Raw genomic sequence first — 13112 nt, 5'->3', positions numbered from 1 at the left:
GGACAAATGCTACAATACTTATAGTGGTATGTGGGACTTTCTTCCAACAGTGAGTTCAAATCTGTATATATATTCACTGTGCTTTGGGAAATATTGAAGAAAAATTTAGCTCCATTAACATAAAAATTCTACTTAGGGCTGAATATATTTGACAAAATACATAGGAAATATCGACACTGGAAATTATAAACTATCATCAATAGAAGAAAGAAGGCTTATATAGATGGACAAACACAAAATCAGGAAGCAATTAAATCAGTTATATGGAAATACATGTTATATTCATTACATTTTATATAGTATAATATATGATATATAAGATCGAATATGATTTTTCATACTACAAGGGCTTTTAACATTTTTAATCTTAAGTATTTTTTTCACGTAATATTAGTGTAAAACATTATTGGGGAACGTGGTAATAAAACTTTGATTATAATTATATGAACATATATTTTTGTGTTTCTAGATATAACATTGATTATAAATAGATGAATAAATGTAAACATATATTTGTATATCTGCCTATGAGGTGAATATAATGAAACAGGCTACACAATGTATAAAAAGGCAGTTATGAGTTAGTATATGAGACTCAGGCCTGTAATCCTAGTTATGTGGGAAGCTGGGTTCTGAGTTTTAGTTTCTCTTACCCCCATGCCATTAGATTTTCAGAGGAGACCTGGTCCCTCGAGTGTAGCCAAGCAACACATATGTAGTAGGATCACACTCAGTGACCCCAGAGGAAAGTCAGTAGAAATCAGGACAAGCTTATTATGTTAGGACAGTCTACTCAGTTCCTGTGCCAAGATGGGCATCTGTAGAACATCAGATGGAAAGTTGTCATTCCCTCCCAAAATGTTTTTCACTATCCTGAATTAAACCTTATTTCCTTTCCCAACCTGCAAACAAATAGAATTATGCCAAGGGCTAAAGAGAGATGGACAAAGACTTACAAATACATAAAATTATATACTTTTGGGGGGGGGGTTCCGGTTGTCAGCTTGAACTATGGGCCTGGGCGCTATCTCTCAGCTCTTCAGCTCAAGGCTAGTGCTCTACCACTTGAGCCACAGCGCCACTTCTGGCTTATTTTCTTTTTGCTTATGTGGTGCTGAGGAATTGAACCCAGGGCCTCAGGCATGCAAGGCAAGCACTCTACCACTGAGCCACCTTCCCAGCCCCCAAATTATATACTTTGTTTCAGGAATTCAATGACAAATCATCAAAGGCATATCTTGAATTTTTCTTTTTTTTAATGGAAATGGGAATATACACTGAGTGCATCAGGGAGTAGGTGATAGTTTGGATGCTGAGTTGTGGAATACACTCCTGGGCATGGGTGTCACTTGCCTCTGAGAACTTGTGTGGGGTTGCGTCTCCACACACAGCTTCACAAAACAATGCCCATAACTTGTATGATGTCATAGCCATCTTTCCATAACAGCAAATAGGTGTCAGGCACTGATCCTTCTCTGAGGTGGACTAAGCAACACAGAAAGGCACAAAGAACTAGAGGGAATGACTGCTAGACACCAGACACCAGCTTCAAGAGCTGTCCTGACCAGAAGCTAGGATAAATTGAGCTGGAGAAGGCTGATCCCCAGACAAGGCTCCTGAGCACTAAGGACCAGGCACTATTATAGGTGTTGGAGAAACAATTGAATGTGGTTCTCTCCTCATCAATTTCATGCTGAAAAGAAAACCAGAAATCATAATGATAATTTCTATAAATCAGAGACATGACATTGGTAGTTTGGTGGCAACAACTTCAAAGTGGGTATGTGAGGACATATCCCTGAGGAGGAGATAGTTAATCTGACAGCCATCATCCGTGCAATTAACTAGAAGCAGATACTCCAGGCAGTAGGAACAGCAAGTACATCCCTCAGTGATGGGAAAGGACATAACTTGCTTCAGAAAAGGAAAACATCACTGATGTGCTTGCTTGTGAAGTAAGAAAAAAAGGCACAACAAAGAAAAAAAGTCAGACATGAAGATCGGAATAAATTATATAGATACTGGATGCTGCTGGTTACAAGAAAAAAAAATCTGTTATTCTAAATCTGACATGACCCACTGGAACCAAAGTGCTCAAATAGTAGCTAGACACATCTGATTCACCTAGAGAATACTTTTAAAATGTGATTCTAGCCAGGCTCTAGTGGCTCACAACTGGAATGCAAGCTACTCGGGAGGCTGATATCTGAGGATCAGGTTTGAAGCAAGCCCAAAGAGGAAATTTGGAAAGACTAATCTCCAATTAACCACCAAAATTATGGACATGAAGCTGTGGTTCAACTGCTAGAGCACTAGCCTTGAGAAAAAATTAAGGGACAAAACCCAGGCTTTAGGTCCAAATCCCTGGACTTCAGAAAACAAAGAAGTCAACAAATAAAATTTCGTGCTCAGTCGATCATCACTTAGCATTCTACTTCAATGTATTTGGTATGAGCCTAGGAAGTTACATCCTTAGCAAATGCTCTCCCCTCATATTCTGCTTCATTACCAGTATTCAAATCCCTGGTATTACCAAAGTCTCCTCCCAGTTAGCATAGCAGTCTACCACTGGGAATTAATAGATATATTTTTATTAATCATAATCTATCCAGACACATCAAATGAGTAATAGCCACATTCCATTATTCTGAATGTTTTTGCTCCCCCTTTGATTTAATAAGCCTTACCATTAAAAACTATCAATACTTATTAAATTAAATCAACAGTCATCATTCTCCCACCCAATCTTATAACCTAAGTTATGTGGGTTTTTTTTGTTACTTTGATGTTGGTGCCCTGTATCTTGTATATACATTCCTCTAGCTTTGGGAGGTGAAGGGAAAAAAACCAAATGCTTAACTAGGGATACAGTTTGACCTATTTTAACAATGAGATCAAGACACTATGTTCAAAAACGAACTGTACAATTTAGGCAGGGAGTGTGAGGGGGGATGGAGAGGAGTAGTTGTGGAGGTGGAAGGGTAGGGATGGTAGGGAAAAAACAAAGGAGAAGGTAACAATGCTTGAGAGGAAATGAACTCATTACCTACCTTATGTAAATGTAACCCCTTTGTACATTATTTTTACAATAAAAAACATATTAAAAAAGATGAAAAGAACCAGAAATAAAACTACATACTTACAATCATCTGATATTCGGTAAAAGAGCGAAAGATGTAATGTGAAAAAAAAAAAAAAACATAGCCTTGCCGGATGCCCTTGGCTCATGCCTTTAATCCTAGCTACTCAGAGGCTGAGATCTGAGGATGGTTGTTGAAAGCCAGCAGGGCCCTGGAAGTCAGTGAGACTCTTAGCTCCAATAAACCACAAGAAAATGGGAAGTGGAACTGTGGTTCAAGAACTAGCCTGAAGATGAAATGCTGATGGGTAGCTCCAAGGCCCAGAGTTCAAGCCCCACAACCAACAAACACACACACACACACTGACACACACATACACACACACACACACACACACACACACACACACACACACACACACCACTTACACACGCATCATAGCTTCTTCAACTATTGGTGTTGGGAAAACTGGACATCCATAGGCAGAAAACTAGAAGTGGATCTCTGCTTCCACTAACATCAAGTCAAAATGGATTAACTACATTAAAATCAGCCAAACTACTATAAGACAGAATAAGGGTGACATTAGAACTTATAGGTACTGAGGTGCGAGCTGGGCAGCTGCACGCCTAGCAGTTGCACTCCAGATCCCGCAATCTCGCACTGTGTGCCTCGACCTGATAACCGCTTACTCCAGTTGGCCCCTGCAACAGGCTCCATGCATTGGGCGCACCCCGCGCTCTGGGCAGCTCTGCTCACCGCACTGGCCCTGCTCCATGGGCCGCCGGTGACGCGGCCCCTTAGTGCGCTGAGAGCCCTGTGATGCGAACTCCCTGGCCCAGTGCATGCCTCCGCCTGCCACACCCACGTGCGCAGAGCTGGTGCGTGAGCCAGGCTGTGGCTGCTGCTTGACCTGAGCGCTGCGCGAGGGCCAGCTATGTCATGTCTACACAGAATGCTGCAACTTGGGGCTCAGCTGCCAGCTGCCACGGGCCGAGCCACGCCTCCTGCAGGGGCTGCTGGACTGCCGGGGGTTCTGCGCCAATGCCAGCGTCCCCTGGCCGCCTGAGCACCAACCTGCTGCCGGTGCCCTCTGCCTCAGGAAATGCTAGTGAGTCGGAGGAGGACCGAGGCACGGGGAGCATGGAGAGCCATGCCCCGCCCAGCACACATAGGGTGTCTGACTCCAAGTATCATTCCATTCATTCATATCTAGACACCATCAAGAAAGGTCACGTGAAGGACAGCCAGCGCTACAAAGTCGACTATGAGTCCCAGAGCACGGACACCCAGAACTTCTCCTCAGAGTCCAAACGGGAGACAGAATATGGTCCCTGCCTTAGAGAGATGGAAGATACCCTGAATCACCTGAAGTTCCTCAATGTGCTGAGTCCTAGGGGTGTGCACATCCCCAACTGCGACAAGAAAGGACTTTATAAGAAGAAGCATTGTCGCCCCTCCAAAGGCAGAAAGCGGGGTTTCTGCTGGTGCGTGTACAAGTATGGTCAGCCCCTCCCAGGCTGGGACAGCAAGGGCATGCACGACATGCACTGCCTCGGCATTCAGAGCCAGTAAACCCCACTGCATCAGTTAAATTGGAGCTCCAATACGCTTTACTTTGCACAAAACACTGCCACGGACAGAAAAACACCTGGCTACAGCTTCAACTTATATTTCTTTTTGTGATGAACTGGTTTTTTGTGTGTTTTTTTTAAAGAAAACCAAAGTTTAGACAGATTTTTGAAATGTCTATTGTTCCTTTAAATGGTAAAATTGAGCATCTTTTCAGTTTTCAGTAGTCAGAAAAGAAAATTAATTTCTCTGTTTCTTTCTGTAAAAATAACTGATACTCCTGCCCAAAGCAGCGGACTTGATCCCCTTCTAGAATCCTCTCCACATCTGCCCACTGGAACACCTGACCTTCTGCCCCCCTCACTTCAGTGGCTATTGTAGAAGACACCTCCTCATTGCCCTCCATCCTGCTCAGGCCTCATGGAGAACAGGAAAGTCAGAAACTCCAGTCACCTGGCCATCTCTACCATACACGAGACCCCTGGCCATCCTGGTCCTATCTTTGATTCCAAGGCTTGGAACCCTGGACGACAAAGCTTCTTCATTTTCTGCAAGTGACCTGATCTGCTTGGAAAATACTAGAGAGATTGAGGTGGAATCTTAACTGACCAAGAAAGTTCTATAAAACTGACCAAAAAGTTCTAGCACATTCTGGGAAACTTGTAAATGCAGATCTTTCTGACCTCCCTCCATCAGGCAGCTTTTCAAGGATGGAGCCCAGTGGAAGGCCGAGGGTTGCCTTGGCTGTGGTCCAGCAAGGCATGGGGAAGGCTGGGAATGTACCCACACCTCACAGGCCTCACCACTAATGGAGTAATCACTCTGGAGACAACAATAACAACAAAATGTTTTCTAAATTAACTCATAGTTTGGGGTTGAGGATACTAAGCTATTTAAAGGCAAAAGTTTATTTTCACCCCTCATCTTTATTCTTGACCTAACAAAACAATGGTGTTTAATGTTATCTAAACAGGAAAGATGAACAGCTTGTTGAGAGAGCCTCATAGGGACACTGGGAACACATAGAGAATAACTTGTGTTCGTTGAACTTGGAGTCCAACTTATACTTTATAATTCACACATATATGCAGAGAGAGAGATATGTTCTCAATGGTTAACATTGTATACAGCATAGCCCCATTATAACAAGATCCATACTAGATAATCCTAGATAGTGTTATAGATACTAGAAGGTGTAACTATGGCCGTGACACGGAGAGGAGACTCAGTCCAGGCTGGGCTTTTCTATCCCCAAGGCCAAACCCATGGCAGTGTTTGGGGTGTGGCGATTGTCCTGCCCTACACTGATCTCCTTAAGAACAAAAACAGGTCTCAAGACAGTCTGCCTACCTATTACAAGCTTTCCTTTATTTTTTAAATTTTTTTTGGTGGGGAAAGTATTTTTGAAAAGTTTTGTCTTGCGATGTATTTATAAAAGCAAATAATGTTTTTACCATTAATACAATAATTTAATAAAAGAACTTATAGGTACAGGCAGGAAATTCCTGAATAGAATCCCAGGGGCACAACAGATAGGAAAGAGATACAACAAATGGGACTACATCAAAGGAAAAAACCTACACAGGCTAGGGAAATAGGCAGTAAACTAAAAAGACAGCCAACAAATTGGGAAAGATTTTTACCTGCAATACATCAGACAAAGGGCTAATTTTCAATGTATACATGGATCTCAGGAAACTACCCCTCCCAAAACTAATAAACCAACCACCAAATGGGCAGAGGATCTAAGGAGAGACTTCTCAGAAGAAGAGGGAAAAATGGCAAAGAAACATATCAGGAAAGGTTCATCATCCCTGGCCATGAAGAAAATATAAATCAAAGTAATCCTGAGATACCATCTTACCCAAATATCTTGAATTCAGGCAATAAATGTTGGTGGGGAAGTGGAGAAACTGGAAAATGGCAAGGACATTTGCACAACCATGTTTCTTGCTGCTCAATTCAGAGTGACAAGAAATGTACACAACGCAGATGCCCCACAATAAATGAATGGAACCAATAATTATGCTATCTATATACAATGAAATTTTACAGAGCCATTAGAAAGGATTAAATAATGTCATTTGCAGGGAAATGGATGACACTAGAATAAATCATGTTAAGAAAGTTAAGCCAACATCAAATTGACAAATGGTACATGTTCCCCTGATATGTGGAAGAAAGGTTTAAAACACAATGGGATATGACATACTGTGCAGGACTCTAGGCATCATATACAGTAAGAACAGAAGAGGAAGCCTTTGGAGAAAATAACCAAGTTGTAATACCCAAGCACCATTTCTATATAATACTATATATATATATATATATATATATATATATATATATATATATATATATATATATATATATATATATATATATATATACTGAATTGAATTGCAATGATAAGGAAACAAAGGATCTTTTCTTAACTTGTCTTTTCATTTTCTGATGAGTCTGTATTCTTCACCTAATATACACGGAAGATGGGGGAAGGGCACAGAATTAGTGGGAACTGGGTGAAAAATTGCAGCAGCAGAGCCCTCTGGCTGTACTGGACATTGATGAAAGTGAACCATGCAAGTCGAGGATCAAGATGGGAGGGAGGGTATGGAAGAGAATGGGGGAACAGATAAGATTATGTAAAAGGAAGGAAATGTACTAATTACCTGACATACAGAAAGGTAACCCTGCTCTATATCACAGCTAAAACAATTTTTTTAAAAGAAGAGAGTTCCCAAATGAGAACATATGAGAATAGGAAAATACAGAGCAGATAATTCATTTTTATGTCCTTGGTACCTGACAGTTTCAATCAATAGCTATTGTCCTACCCACTGAGTCATAACTCTAAACCCAAATGTCCTTACAATATTCAAATTTTTCATTCATTTCTTCATATTTTCTATTTACTTTTTGTGGTGTGTTTGTGTTTGTGTGTGTGTGTGTGTGTGTGTGTGTGTGTGTGTGTGTGTGTGTGTGTGTGTGTATAAGAAATGGAGTTTGATCGCAGGATCTAGGTGCTATCCCTGAGTTTCTTTTTTGCTCAAGAGTACACTCTACCACTTGAGCCAAAGCTTCACATCTGGTTTTCTTGAACAGTTTATGGGAGATAATAGATTCATAGAGACATTTTTGCACCTCTAGATTCAAATCATCATCTTCAGATCTTAACCTCTGCAGTAGGTAGTATTATAGGCATGAGTCAAGGCTTATGGCTTATGAATTGTTGTCCCTTTTTAAAAAAGCTGGTGCCAGTGGCTCATGCCTGTAATCGTAGCACCACAGGAGGCTGAGATCTGATAACTGAGGTTTAAAGACAACCTGGGTAAGAAAGTCTGTGAGACTATTATCTCATAAACTGGTTAGCAAGAAACCAGAAGGGGCACTGGCTCAAAATGGTAGAGTGATAGCCTTGAGCACAAAAGAACAGGGACTGCCGCCAGGCCCTGAGTTCAAGCCACACATATAAAAAATGTAAAAAAAAATTGCAATCACTTGTAATCTCAACATCCTCAATTGGTGGTTCATTTAAAATTAATTTGCATCTCACTTTGTACGTACTTGAGAGGGAACTAAACATTTTTCAAAAAATGAGCAGCTGGGTTCAGTTGGCTCATGCCTGTAATCCTACCTTTTCAGGAGGCTGAGAAATGAATATGGTGGCTTAAAGACAGCCTGGGCAGAGAAGTTCCCATGAGACTGCTATTTCCAATTATCCACTACAAAACAAGAAATGGCACTGTGGTTTAAACTGGTATGGTAGAGCAAAAGAATTCTGGGACAATACTCATGGCCTGTGTTCAAGTCCCATGACTGAAGGAAAAATAGGAATCAAGGCTGGGAATTTGGCTCAGTGCTAGAGTGCTTGCCTTGCATGTTGAAACTTTGGGTTCAATTCCTCAATACCACATAAGCAGAAAAAGCCAGAAGTGACATTGTTGCTCAAGTGGTAGAGTGCTAGCCTTAAGGTAAAGAGCTAAGGGACAGTGCCCAGGCCAGAGTCCAAGATCCATGGTGGATAAAAAACAAACAAACAAAGATAGTTCAAACATTTAAATGATGTGCGCGATAGACTATACACTAAAGATGAAAGATTAAATTAATGAATTAATAATTAAAATGATCAACATTATTTCGATTTTGTAAGTGGTGAATATAGCAGAAAAAGTGATAAGAAATAATGATTCATTTCTAACCACTCATATTGTTTTAAACTCATTTACTACTTTAAAACTAAAGGGGCACATTAGTATCATTTTACAGAAAAACAAAAGTTGTACATGTATTTCAGCCTGAATTCCACATTTTATAATTTTCCTTTTAGTAAACAATCAGTATCTTTTCATATAAAATACCTGTAATCCCTTTATTTAGTACTTATCATTCCAGTATTTGATTATATCATAATTCCTCCCTTACTTCTTTTCTTCATATCCTTTCTTCCTTTCTATACTAGCAGTTAAATTAAGGGCTTCATGCACTTAAAGGTCGTCCTCTAAAAGGTGAGGCACACGCCTGCTGTTTTTGCTTTAGACACTTTTGTTTTTGTTGGTCATGTGCCTTGAACTCTGGGCCTGGAGACTGTCCTTGAAATTTTCAGCTCAAGGCAAGTGCTCTACTGTTTGAGCCTCACTGTCACTTCTGATTTTCTGGTGGTTTAATGGAAATAAGAGTCTCACAGACTTTCCTGCCAAGACTGGCTTTGAACTGTGATCTTCAGCCTCCTGAGTAGCTAAGATTACAGGCATGAGGCACCTGCACCCAGCCCTGATTTAGCCTTATTTTTTTTGGGGGGGGGCTGAACTCTGGGCCTGGCCACTGTCCCTCAGCTCTTCAGCTCAAGGCTAGCACTCTACCACTTGAGCCACACTTACACTTCCGGCTTTTTTTTTTATTCTGCTTATGTAGTGCTGAGGAATTGAACACAGGGCCTCATGCATGCAAGGCAAGAGCTCTAACACTGAACCACCTTCCCAGCCCTACTTTATCCATTTTTATGGCAGGGTTTTCTCTTTATGACCAGGCCAGCATGGTCCACAATCCTTCTTTTTACCTTTTCTGAGTAGATGAAATATAAAGCACAAAGCATTGGGTTCAGATATTGATTGAGATCCAAAATTTTGAATGTTTCCCTGGGCTAGGGTCAAATCATAATCCTCTCTGTATCAGTCAAGACCCAGCAGCTAGCATTTCAAGTATGAGCTCCCATGCATGGCTCAAATTTCTGACAACTAAAACATATGAACAAAGTTTTAATAATTTTAAATGTTGAATTTGAGGACAACGAGTGTTTTTAATTGCCTAGTTTCAAATTTCATCAAAAAACCCAAATATTAACTTTTGATTTCCTAGATTAAATAAGTAGATCAACTTTAAAAACCAACTATTTTAAGAAAAAAGGCTAGAGATGGAAAGTTTGCTCAGTGGTAGAGCGCTTGGCTTACATGCCTGAGGTCCTGGGTTTGATTCCTCAGCACCACATAAGCAAAAATAAAAAAGCCAGAAGTGGCACTGTGGCTCAAGTGGTAGAGTGCTAGCCTTGAGCTGAAGAGCTGAGGGACAACACCCAGGCCCAGAGTTCAGGCCCCAGACTAGACCGCCCCCCCAAAAAAAGGCTAAACAGTAATCATTCCTACCCCCCAATGTCGATGGCAAAACAGTCTATATGCACAGGAGTGAAAGCCAGGCTGTAAGCAATCACACCATCCATGCTCTTATATCTGATTTGCTTTGGAAACAGGATTATTCTTCCATTCTACTTTCTACAAAGATGCATGATTAGCAAGCATGATTTAGAATGAGAGTGGCCTCATACTTCATGTTCCAAGTAGGAGTCTTGCATTCTGTATATCACTCCCATAAATCTACATAATGGACTTGGCTTTATTGTTTCAATGTTGTCTTTTTGTAGTCTTCTATATTGTATTGAACCCTTATACTTAAACTCAGAACTTCTCTTTCTCCTATTATTGCTATTGTTTCCCTTATTGTTAGCACATGTAAACTTGGGAAATAATGAACAGCACGTACACTCACAAAAAGAATGTTCTGAGAATCTTCTTCCCATTTAAAATTCGCCTTAATTTACAGAGAACTTAAAAAGTTTGAACTCAATGTACTTATGTATAATGTATTTTTAAGCAATATAAATTTCATATTTTCTCTTTACTAAGTTGTCTCTGAAACACGTGTTACCTCAGGTCCAAAGGTGTCCTAGTGTTATTTCAGTGAAGCCAGAAAACATTCATTATACCTCAAGCAGCACCATCGATTGTTACTGGAAGTAACCGTTACTGGATATGAAAACTGAAACCAGGAGGGGAATGGAACATAGAGGAATAACAAAGTTCAATAACCTTGTATTTCCTTTTTACTGTACAAGAAAAGTATCCCAAGGTTTGAAGGAAACTCTGTCCCTGGGTTTTCCGAGTGTGCTCTTTACTCATATAAATTTTTTCTCTAAACTTCTACTTCAGAATATTACAAAAGGAAATAATGTACCATTTGAAGGCCAGCATAGAACAAAAGGAAATAACATTGTTTTAAAAGTGTTCTCCTGCAAAGGAACAAAGACATGGAGGTTTTAAAGTGACTTATGGATGGATATTTCACCCCTGAGATGATTCTCTTGATGCAGGAGTCAGTTATCAATTCCTTGGGTCTGGTCCTGAGTTCTACAGAGCAAGAAGGATTCCAAAAAAGCAGGATGCATTGAGTATGATCAGCAAAAGGAGCCTCTTCTCTGACCAGTACTCCTTTAAGGAGGGTCCCAAAGAAATATCTGGGATTTTTGTTTGTTTGTTTTAGTTTGTGATAGTTCTGGGGCTCGAACTCAGAGGCTGGATCCTGTCCCTGAACAGTTGTCTTTCCTGCCCACCTGCCCCCAAAGCTAGTACTCTACTGCTTGAGCCAAAACTCCACTTCTGGTTTTTTGGTGTTTAATTTGCGATAAGAGTTTGACAGACTCTCCTGCCTGGTTTGGCTTTGAATTAAGATAGTAAGAAAGCTAAGTGGTATTAATTGTATAGTCTTCTCTTTTGAAACAAGAAATATTAGATGAAGTTTATTGTAAAGCTAATATTTGACAATTTTTAAAGGAAGAGAATATGTCTAGCAAAGAAGGCATAACTTAAATAACTCAGCAAAAGTAGGTGCACTGCATCATTTTGAAATTCTTTTTTCTGCTTGGGAAGATTATTGATCTTGTCCTTCCTTTTGGGGAAACTTAAGGTAATATTTGCACTTTTTGTTGGTTGTGGGGCTTGATCTCTGATCTTGGGCGCACTGCCTCAGGTCTTCAGCTCAAGTTGAGTGCTCTACCGCTTAAGCTACACCACCACTTCTGGGTTTCAGGCGGTTAATTGAAGATAAGTGTCTCATGAACATTCCTGACCAGGCTGGCTTAGAATCACAATATTTTGGTCTCAACCTCCTGACTAGCTAGGATTACAGGGGTGAACCACCAGAGCCTAGGTCATATCTGCGTTTATGTGCACTGAATGACACTATGTAGTCAAATATTGGAAATTTGAATCAAATGATGGCATTGCAGCTTTTCAGAAAACTTGAGGTAACAATAAATGTGTCCTCTTTTTCCATGTTGATTCATTAATGACTCATGAGCTATGGGACCCTTAAATTAGCATTCTCTGCCATCTGTGTAGGTGTATTTAGTATCAGGAAATGTTCATAGAGAAATATAGAAAGACTGAAATTTTTAGAAAGCAAAGAAGGTGAGAAAAAACAACACAGAAGGAGACACATTTATTACACACAGATTACAAGTAGCCTAAGAGATTTAGAATGCTAAAGGTAATGAGGAATAAGTCTAGTTGATAACTATTTGTTCAATAACCAAAAGTGGTTTTCTAAAACAGTTTCTGGTATACCGTAGTTACTAACATTTATTACTTAACTCTGGAGTTCCTTCTCTTTTGACACAACTGTTAATTTGCCTCTGCCATTTTGGTGCCATAAATGACCAAAAATATTTCCAAATCTCACTTAGATTATCCTCATTGTGATTAGCAGTGATCATTCAAAAACCTGGAATTTTTGAATATCCAGAATTAATCTTCACCGGACATCTAAGCACATTCAAGCCATTAATTTCTGTGACCTAATGAACAAAACTTTTTTTTTCAACACAATATCCTAATAAAAGTAAAGTACATGAATTAGGGACTATTGTCAGGTGTCAGTATGGCAGGAGCAATTATATATTCCAAGTATAGGTTCCTTATTTCGTATTTACTAACTAAATGTTTTTTGTGTTTTTTGGTTTTTTGGGTTTTTTTCCTTTTTTGCTAGTCAAGGGGCTTAAACTCAGTGCTAGGGAATAATTCCTGAATTTTTTTTTTTGCTCAAGTCTATCACTCTACCACTTGAGGCACAGCACGACTTCCAATGTTTTTCTGTTTATGTGGTACTGAGGAATTGAACTCAGGGTTTCAT

The 13112-nt window shown here is 39.9% G+C and overlaps 1 pseudogene; it reads left to right on the top strand.

Annotated features, from left to right (window-relative positions):
* Positions 1–3798: 3798 nt before the first annotated feature.
* On the top strand, positions 3799–4655 carry LOC138808160 (insulin-like growth factor-binding protein 3 pseudogene; annotated as a pseudogene).
* Positions 4656–13112: the final 8457 nt, after the last annotated feature.

The sequence above is a fragment of the Dipodomys merriami genome, unplaced genomic scaffold, assembly GCF_024711535.1.
Source record: "Dipodomys merriami isolate MVZ:Mamm:240054 unplaced genomic scaffold, mDipMer1.0.p SCAF_444, whole genome shotgun sequence".
NCBI lineage: Eukaryota > Metazoa > Chordata > Mammalia > Rodentia > Heteromyidae > Dipodomys > Dipodomys merriami.
The sequence above is the reverse complement of the archived record's forward strand: the minus strand, read 5'-3'. Positions and strand labels throughout refer to the sequence as shown.